This window comes from Botryllus schlosseri, chromosome 11 (assembly GCF_051294905.1).
Source record: "Botryllus schlosseri isolate E-star chromosome 11, Bs_hap1, whole genome shotgun sequence".
NCBI classification, from domain to species: Eukaryota; Metazoa; Chordata; class Ascidiacea; order Stolidobranchia; family Styelidae; genus Botryllus; species Botryllus schlosseri.
Window position 1 is genome coordinate 16,531,614 of NC_137246.1, and position 12,972 is coordinate 16,544,585.

The window sequence follows — 12,972 nt, forward strand, 5'->3', positions numbered from 1 at the left end:
ATTTAAGCACATGTAATCTCCGATATAGTCACGATTCTGCGTGGGTGTGAGGCCCGTGAGCGGAAGTTCATTCGAAAAGCATATAAGTAGGTTTTAACACTCGACAGATATCTAATAGATTGAAGATTACAAAATTATGTCAACGCCGTTTTCGAAAAGTAGTCCCTCTCTGAGCATGAGCATTCTCGTAGGACTGATGTATTCCGAGAGTTGAGTATATCTTACACGATGTTTGTCATTATTCATCTTTCATCGAATTATAGTTATGAATATGAAATAAGGATCTAGTAGTCTACATTTGTCTTATAAAGTCACTATAATCTAGGCTTACCATACGTCCTCTTTTAAGAGGATTTGTCCTCTTTTTTGACTTTTTTGAAAGTGTCCTCGGAGGACGCCCTTTTGTCCTCTTTTTTGAGATTTTGTCCTCTTTTTTGAAAATTTAGGTCAGATTTAGAGGAAATTGCGAGTAATATGCCGCAAATTAGCGCAGAAGTGAAGCTCCGGCGGGTATTTCGGAGGGAAAAGTGGTGATTTCAGCTCTGAGCGAAAAGAAGACCTTTTTTTTTTTTTTTTAGTCATCCACCCGGTAATGTGGAGTGAAAAACGTGTTTTTGAGCTCTGAGTGGAAGTGATGACCTTTTTTTTTTTTTTTTTTTTTTTTTTCAGTCAACCGATCATGAAGCGGGTGAAATTTACCTGTTTTTGAGAATTCTTCTCCAGTTATGCTTGACTGAAATTTCTGAAAAAGTGTCCTCTTTTTTCATTTCCGAAATATGGTAAGCCTACTATAATCCCTACATCAACTTATCGTTTTTGTCAATTAAAGGTACTACAAGATCTGCTAGAAAGGAATCGAAACGACTTGTGAAATCAATAGACCATGTAGTAACTTAACGTGATAAGGCCTATATAAACTATACACAATACTTCCAGTAAACGTAGAAAATGAAGTTTGAAAAGTACTCAAGTCGCTATAGTTTCAATAAGTTGATTAGGTTGATGGGTGGCATACTTTAGCAGTTAATCGAATGTGACTAGTGTTGCATTTAAAACAAACGGAGTTTTAAAACACTTTGCTTCACACATGTTTCAAACAGGGCTTTTAAAAAATACATTTAAAATAATTGCGTTATTTTCAAAAGATGCATAATTATGCCATAATTGTGTAAATTTTTTCAACAAAACATGTAGTATGAGCCTATACAGACGATTTGCTCCCTATCTAATCTACATATACATAATGGAATGCTTAGAACCCTCGAAATCGCAGTCGGTTTAACTATTATAGCACGTATAGATATAGAGATCATTGGTACGGAATGGATGTTCTGATGAGGAAGACCGCCGACCGCAAAAATGCTGCATAGCGATGTAGTGCTGGTTAAAGATATTTTCTGTCCGTTTATGACAGGGTTCGGATGCCTTTTTCGTCAAGGGAGTCATATTTACCCTATCTTTTCAATTGTCAATCCAATGTGACGTCACAACCAGGGCCGTAACTGCCGCACCTCAAACCCCCCAATTGGGGGGGGGGGCGAAATCGAAGGGGCCCAAAATTATTTCGTGAATTAGTATAAATTATAGAGTATTTTGTGAAAATTTATGCAACTTTTTCAAAAAAATTATCGCGCTCGGCGCGATTTCAAGTCGCCAAATATCTAGATTATTGGGTATACTCGTACTCCAAGAAAAAATACGCAAGATTTATAAAAATGTGCATATCGGCGTTGGCCATTACCGCGCTACGACTTAATGATTCGAGTTGTGTAGTAAAAGACGATTTTTTGAGTACTGAAACTATACGCTCGTCGCCACTGAAAGTTTTAACTTATTAACGAGGATTACAGCTTTGATACTATTTTCACTGTTGAAGCCTTGAAACCTTGATTGGCCGTATCGCAGCATAAGAAACATATAGTAGAAAGTACAAACGTTACTGGAAATAACACATTTCCGAAGTCATGATCATCCCACAACATTGTCACGAAGTGCAATTACATCGGTATGGTCGAAAAAAAAACAAAACATCTTTAATGTGAGGGATTGTGGTCGGATAAAAGGTATAAATTTGAAACTTTGACATATTAGTTATGTTATGACGTCATAATGAGTGATACTCGACTCGACCCGAAGCACATCACATGATTCAGAATCGAATCACTCAGGTGCTCGATTTTGCCTAGCCCTAGCTACGACGCATCGAAAACTTCGTTATATATACAAAATACAAATAGGTTTAATTGTCCATATAAACGCCTAAATGACTGTCGCCGAATGTTCCCGTCTTGGCAATCTGAACCTCACAAGACAAATACCTCACCGCAGGAAAGAAATTATATGCCAGTGAAGAAATACCAATCTGAAATCGTGTGATCCTTCAGTTTAGTACGTTTGGGCGATTCTATATTTTTTGATATAGCAAACAGGACAGTGGTTCTCAACCTTTTTTGACACGCGCCCCCCTTGGAGATGGTCAAAAAAATCGCGCCCCCCTGATCCCCCTTGCATTTATCGTCATGTCAAAAAGAGAACATCATCTAATACAGAGGTGGGCAACGTTTTTGATAATCATGGCCGCATTTCGATTGCTTATGTAGCGTAAGGCCGCATTCAAGGGCATAGCCGCAATGAACGATCTGGACGCAAAATTCCTACGGTAAACTGTCCATATCCATTCCCGGTGAACTCCGGACTATTCTACTTTTCCCAATGGCCTATTGTACGCACCGAAATCGCGAGTGGCAATGTTATGAATAGTTGCCGGGTGGTGCATATTGTCGCGCTGGGCGCGAAAATTTTTCAGGGCCACGAACGAATTGTTATTTCTTGCCAATTCCCATTCCGGCTCAGATTAAGAAGGGCGCTACTGGATTAAAATCGAAAAATGAAGTCTTGTTGAATTGCGCGGAGGGCGAAGAAAATTTGAAGAATAATTAAAATCTCTCGAAAATGCGGTAGTGAATTCGTAATTGCAATTTGAATGTCTACGGCCGCCAACACATACTAATTGAATTAGGCGTCGACGGCCGCTCAAGTTCCCTTCTACGGCCGCAGGCTGCCCAGTGCCCACCCCTGATCTAATAGTATACATAAGGTATATCTTACGCCAATTTTGAATCTGCATTCCAGTTGCTGAGTCTTTTACATTGCTGACAAATTTCTCCAAACTGGTTTGAAAATAACAAAAAAAAACATTGAACAAGACATCCATTAATTAATTTCAAGGTAGGTCACCCTGAGACTAATTCTGATGCTGGTAGTGAGTACAGAGAGCAAGGCGTCGTTCCGTCCTGCCAGGCTAAATTTGATCAGTTTTGGAAATTAATTAAATTGTGTTGATTTATAGCCTAATTGAGGGCGAAACCGGGCAACCGATGTTGCATCTAAGTCTGTCGTATGCAGTGCAGTTCGCAAGCTACTAACAAGAGCTGCCCAGCGCGACAAGCTTTAGGCTACTGTCAAAGCTATGAAGCAATGATAGACTTACACGTGGGAATTGCTCTCTATATCTCCAAAGAATTTCACAAATTTGCTCAAATGAAGTTGAAATCAGACTATACTCCGTTAAGTGCCGTTGCTAGAGTTTGTATTTTGCAAGCTTTCTTGAATATGGAATAACTTTCATATTCATTAATCGTCTTCTCATAATGGATGTGAAACACATGTTCAGACACGTACAATTTATACTGACTTTGTCAATTTCCCGCGCCCCCCCCCCCCCCCCCCCTACACTGACTTCGTCAATTTCTCGCGCCCCCCCCTGAGAGCCTCCGGCGCCCCCCAGGTTGAGAACCCCTGAAACAGGAGGTCACGAAATAACATCATGTAACGAAGTCAAACCAACGGGTCCGGCCGCCCGAAGATGTTCAATTATTATTTACGAGCTCTAGAGTTTCAAAGACACCTCACTCAGCTCTACCGGTAAATCTGATTACGTGAGCAGAGAGGACAAAAAATTGATAGCAATATATATGCAATTCCCGATCTTATTGACCGATTTTATCACGAATTATCGAAAATTTTCGCGCTTCGCTCTGGCTCACTAAACAGTACAGCTATAATTTCGTGGCAAAGAGGAACAACGTGATGGGGGTCAGTTTATCACCCTATGGGAGCCCAAGACTCAAATTTTTTTTTTGGAGGGGGAGCTGACGAAGTGCTGTTTCGTTCCTGCCAACGGGTATACACCCAGAGATGTTTAATTATTATTGAGGGGTCCTATCTTTTCAAACACACCACACTCGACTGTACCAGTAAATCAGATTACGTGTGCGGAGAGAGGATATAAATTGATAGCAATGTATATGCAATTCCCGATCATATTTCCCGATTCAGTAACGAATTACAGAAATTTCTCGAGGTTCGCGCGTTTAGGCGAGAAAAGCTGACTCACTAAACGGACACCCAATGTAGCAGATAAGTAGCGGTAAATAGCGAACAGCCTGAGGGGAGTCTGGAGGGCGAGGCCCCCCAGAAGTTTGGTTTATCACCATATTGGGGCCCAAGACCAACGTTTTTTGGGGGGGCTGACGAAGTGCTGTTACGGCCCTTGTCACAACTGAAGGTTTGTGACTTCATGGCAAGAAATAATAAATACAAGGGTCATATTTTAAACATGTTTTAAGTTGAGTTGACTTGACTCGTGTCATTTTCCTAAAAATGGAAAGTGATTCGAATCGTCTTGAGTTGATTAGTGTGTCATATTAATATGACACACTAAATAACTCAAGACGATTCGAATTTAGGGCTTGGCAAAATCGAGTACTTGAGTGATTCGATTCTGAATCACGTAATATGCTTCGAGTCGAGTCGAGTAATCGAGTATAACCCATAATGACGTCATAACAGAATGTAATACGTCAAAGTCCAAATATGTATCGTTAATGCCACCACAAGGAATATAATGCATGTTACCCATCTCATAACTGATACTTTGGTATATTTGTGACCATATTGATTTCACTCCACTTGGTGACAATGTTGTGGGATAATCATGACTCCGAAAATGTGCTACGTCAAGTAACCACGTAGCTTTGTACTATATGTTTTGTATGCTACGATACCACCAAACAAGGTTTCAAGGCTTCAACAGTGAAAATTAGTATCGAAACTATAATTCTCGTTGACAAATTAACCTTCAGTGGCGAGTAGCGCATAATTCCAGTACTCGAAAAAATCGTCTTTTACTACTCGACTCGAATCATTAAAATTATTACTCGATTCAGATTCGAGTACTCGAATCATTGTGCACAGCCCTAGTCATATTACGCATGACTCGACCAAGTCATATGACTCGAGATATTCTATATGATTTGATTTGAATCATGTCTCGTGTATCAGAAGCGATACCTGAAAAATAGGTAAGGAAGCACTCTTTTATATATTTGAATACATATCTTAAAAGGGAGAAAATGGGTGCATTATGAGTTCGACGCCTTCGATATCACCGAATAGTTTAACAGAAGTGAATTGAAACCGACTTAAGCTCGAAAATCTCTATCTTAGACTCGGACTCAAGTCTTAACAGTATGTCTCGGACTCGACCCGTCGCTGCCTGGCTTGGACTCGAGCTTGACTCGGTGTTGAATTGAAAATGAGTCGACTTGACTCGAGTCAAAACTATGAAAGTATAGTAGTAGAGGGTCGAGTCCGAGTCCTAGTGTTTTAGTCGAGTCAAGTCCATATGTTCACCGATCAGTTTTCAGTTCAATCCGGCTCAACCCACTTTTTTCAACTCTGCTCTAGTGATATAGAATGGCTCGCCTTCCTAATATAGTAATTTTCCTCAGTCTTAACAGTTTCCGGCCCTTATTTCCTAAGTATCAGGACTGATAAACGAAATACCAATAATGTGGTAACTCTACTATTCTTCGAAGTTACAATGAAATGCCTGTCTTGGCCGTCCTATTAGTCTCCAGTCATGATACTTGGTTCGAGTCATACACACAGTGACTCGAGTACAAGTCGGTTCAATACAAAAATTGACTTGAGTCGAGTCATTTTAACGCATTTGAAAAAATGACTCGAGTCAGGCCGAGTCACCAAAAAATCGTCGGACTCGACTCAAGTCGTGGCTCGAGTCAGTACTTTAAAACTTACTGACTTTACTACTTAATTCTCAAATTCTGCGGCGCTAACATAACGTTGCGCTAAGCGCACATTTTAACGGCAGTTTAAGCAACCTACCTAGCAATCGGAAATGTGGATGGTTATTGGTTATGCTTGTAATATGAATTTGCTATCGGGAATGTCTCTTCCCGGGGAGTACATTTCTCACCGACGATCATCAGGAAGACAATGAAGATTTTGAACAAAATAAAATAAGCAATAATCTAAAAACAAATCATTAACGCGTCGTGTAATCCAATATTTCGAGCCGTGCGATGTCGGGCATAGGCTACGGTTAATTGGCGAGTTATATTATGAATGCGGTGGTGTAATTGTACAAACTTCGTACCGAACTCGATCATAGAGAAAACTAACATATTGGACTGATAGGCCTAAATGAGCAATTAAGATTTTGAAAGAGGAGTTCCGAGCCCCTGGATACACGCTGGTCTTGACCTCTCCAATACTTGTCTCAGCTACCCCACGAATAATGATAAAGAATAATATTAATAAATAATAGTCAAATTATAATTTCATCCGATCAGAATAAAGACATACAGTGCACAATGCGATGCACAATGCGATGTAATGAACAGGTAGGAGGATGCCCAAACGACCAGTTGCGGTCTCTTAATGACATCCACCTCGCCCTAGTGCCAGATACCACAGTTTTACGATGGTAATCTTTATTCGGCGGTCCTTTAGACAAGTCGTTCTCGACCTTTTTCACCTTGCGGACCTGTAAAATTTCAAAAAATATTTGGCGGCTCGGTGGACCTTCAAAAATATATATCAACCCGAAATGTAAAGCATGAATCCGTTTTTGTGCATGCGTGACAATACAGAGAGACATTTTGAGGGTTTTGTTCATGATAGTATTTATGTAATTTTATCGTAGTTAGTCTGCTGAGTCGAGTTAAAATTCTTTTTCCCAGATAAATGTGCTAGCGCCGAGAGTCGACTACAGTCTTTCGCGATGAAGACCGTGGATTGTAACCAACTACGCCAACTCGAATAATATTTTTCTCGTCGACCATTTCTAGAGAAGAAGCGTTTCGAATTCTTGACTTGACTCGAATCAACTTTTTCAGATGACTGGACTTGATTTGACTCGAGTCACCTTGGAAAAATGACTTGACTTCACTCGGCGTCTATAATGTGTGGATTTCTTCGCGACTCGAAGCAAAAATGTTCGAGTCAATTTCAAGTCATCAAATAATTGATTTCGACTAACTCGCTGTGCCTGCACGTACATGCTATCGACACGCTGATATGAAATGTGAGCAACCAGTCATTCAACGATTGCGCAACCGGGTTCTACTCAGCCTCCGTCGGCAACTCACAAATAAATTGACCGCAAACGTAGTGATTAGAGCTTACGTTGTCGTAGACTACCATTATTCTATCCGTAGCAGTGTCTTTCTGCTCAGTACTAATCTTAACGAACCTATTGCATAGTTTAAATCGGACTGATATATTAGTTTATACATTTATATTACTGGTCAGTGGTCAGCAATTGGCACAGGCTTCAATTGTATCGTATGTATGTTGGTGTATTGTGTATTGGATGATATCAATTTGTTTCAACTTCTGAGATTTCATATTCTGTCATCTATTTGGCGAACAGTTACCGACGTGGCCTCATAATTCTGTGTATATGTGAGCAATACAACACCCACTAATTACCTCGATATTTGTTACTGCTAGATTCATAATTCATAATAAATGAATCTGTACTTCAATCATCTTGCAAAATGCAATGGCTTGAAGCATGCTTCGAACTTCAAAAATTCGACATGACTTTGTGACTTGACTCGATTTGACTCGAGTCACCTCCAAATATCGAGTGACTTGACTTGATTCACCTTCAAAAATCGAGTGACATGACTTGACTTGACTCGAGTCAGAATGTGGAATGACTCGAATTGACTTGTGACTCAAAGGTAGTGGACCAAGCACCTTGTCGTACTAACTTGCTCATTTCCCGTTATACCACCAGACGTGCTATGAATGCAATACGCCGCACGTGAACACCTGCCAACACCTATACGCACGGGCTGATCCACAAAATGAATGAATCGAAAACGAATGATCGTGCAAACTGCACGATTTAGCGAGTTGGCTCGTACTTGTCGCTCGCATGTCATCTAAGGAGACTGCTTGAACTTCAAGCTAGATTTAATATGTTTCCAGGCCTGATGTTACCTCACGAAGTTCTAAATATGTTAATGTTGATGTATTATCTATTTCATCAATTGATAAGTCTTCAACATTTTGCATCTTGAAATTAAGGTACAAGCTTTTAAAATATACCTGGCGGACCGATAGAAAAGTCGTCGCGGTGGCACCGGTCCGCGGACCGGCGGTTGAGAACCACTGTAATAGACGGTCTTTTTTACCCTTTCCATTCGCTTCTTTTTTAGTACGTTCTTCATCGAATCTTTTTCTGGAGTTTTTGTTGCCGTAAGAGTCAAACTCGAAATGATGAGCAGTACTGTGTATTCGGCTATAGCATATTTACAAAAGGTGATTTCTTCATCAGCTCAGATCACCACATTGCAAGCATGATCAGCAGCATTTTCCTTCACGACTAAAGAAGAACTGCCGTTAGGTCATTAGCACGCTGGCGATGGAACTATATCGGTAGAATTTTTACTGACTTGTGCTAATTGTTGACGAGAGCTGAGCTGCGACCCTCTTTTGCCATCGCGATGTATCGTAACTTTTGTGCAATATCTGATCTATAGTGATTGGAAACTTGTTTCAGGAATGTACGTATTGGTACATTTCCGCCATTTATACATTTGCACTACCTCCTCACATCTGAAACCACCGAGCCGAGACGGGTTGATCATCATAGTTAGTGTCAGTTATACCACTTATCACAAATTATTATTCATGCAGACCCTCTTTCTTCCAAGCCCTAGTGGCCAGGGCCGTAACAGCACTTCGTCAGCCCCCCCCCCAAACGTTGGTCTTGGGCCCCTCACATGATGATGAACCGAACATCTGGGGGGCTTCGCCCCCAAGACCCCCCTCACGCTATCCGCTGTGTACCGTGATAGGCTACTTGTCATCTACATTGGGCGCCTTTGATTGTGCCAGCTTTTCAAGCCTAGACGTGCGAAGGCCGAAAAAATTATATAATTCATGATTGAATCGGCCAATATGATCGGGAATTGCACATATATTGCTATCATTTTTATCCTCTCACTGCTCACGCAATCAGATTTACAGGGGGGGGTGTTTGAAAAGGTAGTACCCCTCAATAAAAATTAAACACCTTCGGGCGTATACCCGTTGGCAGGAACAAAACAGCACTTCGTCAGCTCCCCCAAAATAACTTGGGTCTTGGACTACCATAGGGTGATAAACCTACACCCAATCACGTTGTTCGCTTTTGCCACGAAATTAGCCGTACTGTGCAGTGGGGCAGCGCGAAGCGCGAAAATTTTCGATAAATCATGATAAAATCGGTCAAAAAGGTAGGGAATTGCATATCTATTGCTATCAATTTCATGTCCTCTCTGCTCACGTAATCAGATTTACCGGTAGAGTTGGGTGAGGTGTCTTGGAAACTGTTGGACCCTTTGATATGACTCCGTAACATGATGTTATTTAGTGACCTCCTGTCTGCTATATCAAAACAGGGATATATAGTTCTATATATCCCTGTATCAAAATATATAGAATCGCCCAAACGTAGGCTACTAAAGTAAAAGACGCACACGATTTCAAATTGGTATTTCTTCACTGGCATATAATTTTTCCCTGCGGGATGGTATTTGTCTTGCGAGGTTCAGATTGCCAAGACAGGAATATTCGGCGCCAGTCAGGCGCCTGTGGACGATTAAACCTATTTGTATTTTGTATATAACGAAGTTTTCGGTCAACATAAGGGCGGTCGTTTTCGGTCAAGATTTTCTCACTGCCGATCGTCCTGGCCCACTTTTTGGAGTCACATGTTACATGGCCTAAAACTTTATATGTCTTGGTAAATCGTGGCGCGGTAATGGCCAATGCCGACATGCGCATTTCTATAAATCTTGCGTATTTTTTGTTGGGGGAAGAGTACTCAAAATTCAAGACATTTGGCAACTTGAAATCGCGCGTAGCGCGAAAAACTTTTGAAAAGGTTGCATGAATTTTCAAAAAATACTCTATAATTTATGCTAATTCACGAAATAATTTTGGACCCCCTTCGAGCTCGTCCCCCCCCAATTGGGGGTTTTGGGGTGCGGCAGTTACGGTCCTAGTAGTGGCATTTCCGTTGTCGGTTACCAGACTAATATACAGTCGATTCCGACATATTTTACTATGATATTGATAAGTTATAGTCTTATAATAGTATTTTTTATTTCCTTGCTGACGCAATAGCCCAACCTCTGGGTTCACGTATTTTGAAAAATTTCGGGGGCTATAAACACCCCGGAACATCAAAAGAGAAAATGCTTAATTCTGATAACGAGTGTAATTTTAGATTGACAATTCGAACATGTTTTTTCCTTTCAGTCCAGTACTTGCGAAAAATGATTCATACGTGTGAGGTAGGTTCGTCCTCCATATGTTGTTGTTTGTGGTATTGACGGTGTTTTTCGCCTGCAATGGTCATTTACACCAGATATTCTTTATTATGAATCCGCAGCTGCGGGCTTGTAGCGCGGCCCACTTCTAGACACCGCTTACGCAAATCAGATGGCGAGAAGGAGTCGCCCATATGTGCGGTTATAGGTACAACCCATGACTTCGGTTAACACTAATTCATAATGAGTAGGACGATTTTTTTACCTATAAAACATAAGATGTTGACGTCAAAAATCAAAATTGTGACTTTTTTGACCTAAAAAAACTTAATTTTGACCAAATTTGACCTCACGTATGCAAATTAGGTGTTTTCGCACATAATGTTAAAATTGTACTTCTTATCTTCATTTCTGGTTGGAACTGTCTGTCCTTACGAAGTAGTTTGGCCTGAACAAAACGTTTTTGACTTCCAAACTGACAAAGTTTTTAATGAAAAAAATAGTATTTTAACCTCTTGGTTGCTATCACACCTTATTCAGCGTCCACTTGCAACGTACCAATTTTATTAATTTATTTATATTTTAACGAAATCTGGCCCTATGTTGGGACTCAAAGTGAGTTCAAAATGTCTCATTTTCAACATTGTTATCAAATATGACGGCAACTAATTAATTACTTAATCGTGACATTCTCATTCCCAAATATCCCCACATTTATTAACAGTGTAATAAACAGTATAATAAAATTAATACGCTGGAGAATACAGCTAAAATTCTTGGCCCGCCAACGTATTTTCTGCTTCTCCTTTGACCCACGGAGAAAAATAATTGCCCAGGCCTAGCACCTCTGTTTTACACAGTACATAAGACAGTTGCTGACGCGTTAGCAGGTTGACGATATCAACATTGTGTGTTGTCGCGAAGTTTTAAACCAAAAGTAGAATCAGCAAATCTACGACCAAAACGCTGCTCACAGATTCAAATTTCCATTCTGTTCTAAGAATCGGCACAACTGACTTTCTTTCCTAATTTTGACAAGTTGGTTATTGAAGAAAACCTGTATGAAAATCTCGCCAATGTTTCTGACGCATGTGCGTTATCATCATCAAATCAATATTGGATTTGCTTTAAATATAATCCGATAAAAGGTTGCGTTTTGGCTTATAACCCCATTTTTACTATAGTGCGGCCGGTAACACACACATATAGGGTTGAAATAGTACAGTAATTCTTCAAATACAATACTAAACCATGTAGCAAGGGTTGAAACGGTATTTTCACATAATAAAAGTAGGCCAATACAGCTGATGGCACTGCTTATATGAGTTTATTGTCGATTGTTGAGTCGGTTCGAAAACTTGAATCGAATGAAGGCAACAGCGTGTATCCATATCTTATTGCAATTCTCAAATAGGTTCACTGTACCTGATTATAAGTAAAAACCCTTGCAATCTCATTATATTGTCATTATCCATCGGTTATCATAACAGTAATTTATGTTTGTCAGTTAGGACATCTTTCCTAGATCGTAAAGTGATGATAAGTTCGCGATGTGTACCAAGCGTTACAGAATTTCAAGATTGGTCAAAATTCTATTCCTAGTCATTGTAGTTAAGTGGGATCATTACTCAGAAGATATGCACATGATAAATGATAACATAATTTCATATCAGATTAATAACCTCTGTCATCACGATAAACCCAGGCCAAACTTCTGACTTGTTCCAATAAACACGCTCTCCGCAAATTGGGGACCGACGACAGAGATAGTGTAGAGTACAAGTGATGAGTTGCTCAAGTGACGTCGCCATTTCACGATACAATCGACTAACGCAAACAACAGCAGTCGTTAAATTTAATGAACTTCGGATTATCGGGCTCTGAATAGTTTGTTTCCATCTGAGCCATCGAAGGAACCGCAAGTGTGGAAACCGTGTAGATACCAATTTTGTAATAAGTCTGAGGTGTGATCTGCCGGGCGAACGTAAATACCTATAGGGTTGCATTAAAAATTATTTCAAACAGACATGTTCACAAACGTGGTTCTTTTGTTTTTATTCGTGACGTCACTAATAATCCATTGTTATGTGGCAATTTTATTGGGAATGGACAAAGGTTTCCGACCCATATCTTCAAAAATATCTTTGACCAGGACTACATCGTCATGCAGCATTTTTACATCATCATCAAAACATTCATTCCGTTCCAGTGATTTATAAATTTAGCTGTACGTGCGATAACTATTGAACCGATGTAGATGTCGAGGGTTCCAACCATTCCGTACATCGTATGCGTCGACTATATTAGTGCTAGTCGCTCGAAAGGTTCATTCTATACA

General features: G+C 40.1%; 1 long non-coding RNA gene across 1 annotated transcript in view; it reads left to right on the forward strand.

Moving 5' to 3' along the window:
- LOC145449982 (uncharacterized) overlaps positions 1-12,972 on the forward strand; it is a 337,566-nt gene that overhangs the window by 179,777 nt on the left and 144,817 nt on the right. The gene's annotated exons all lie outside the window — the stretch shown is intronic.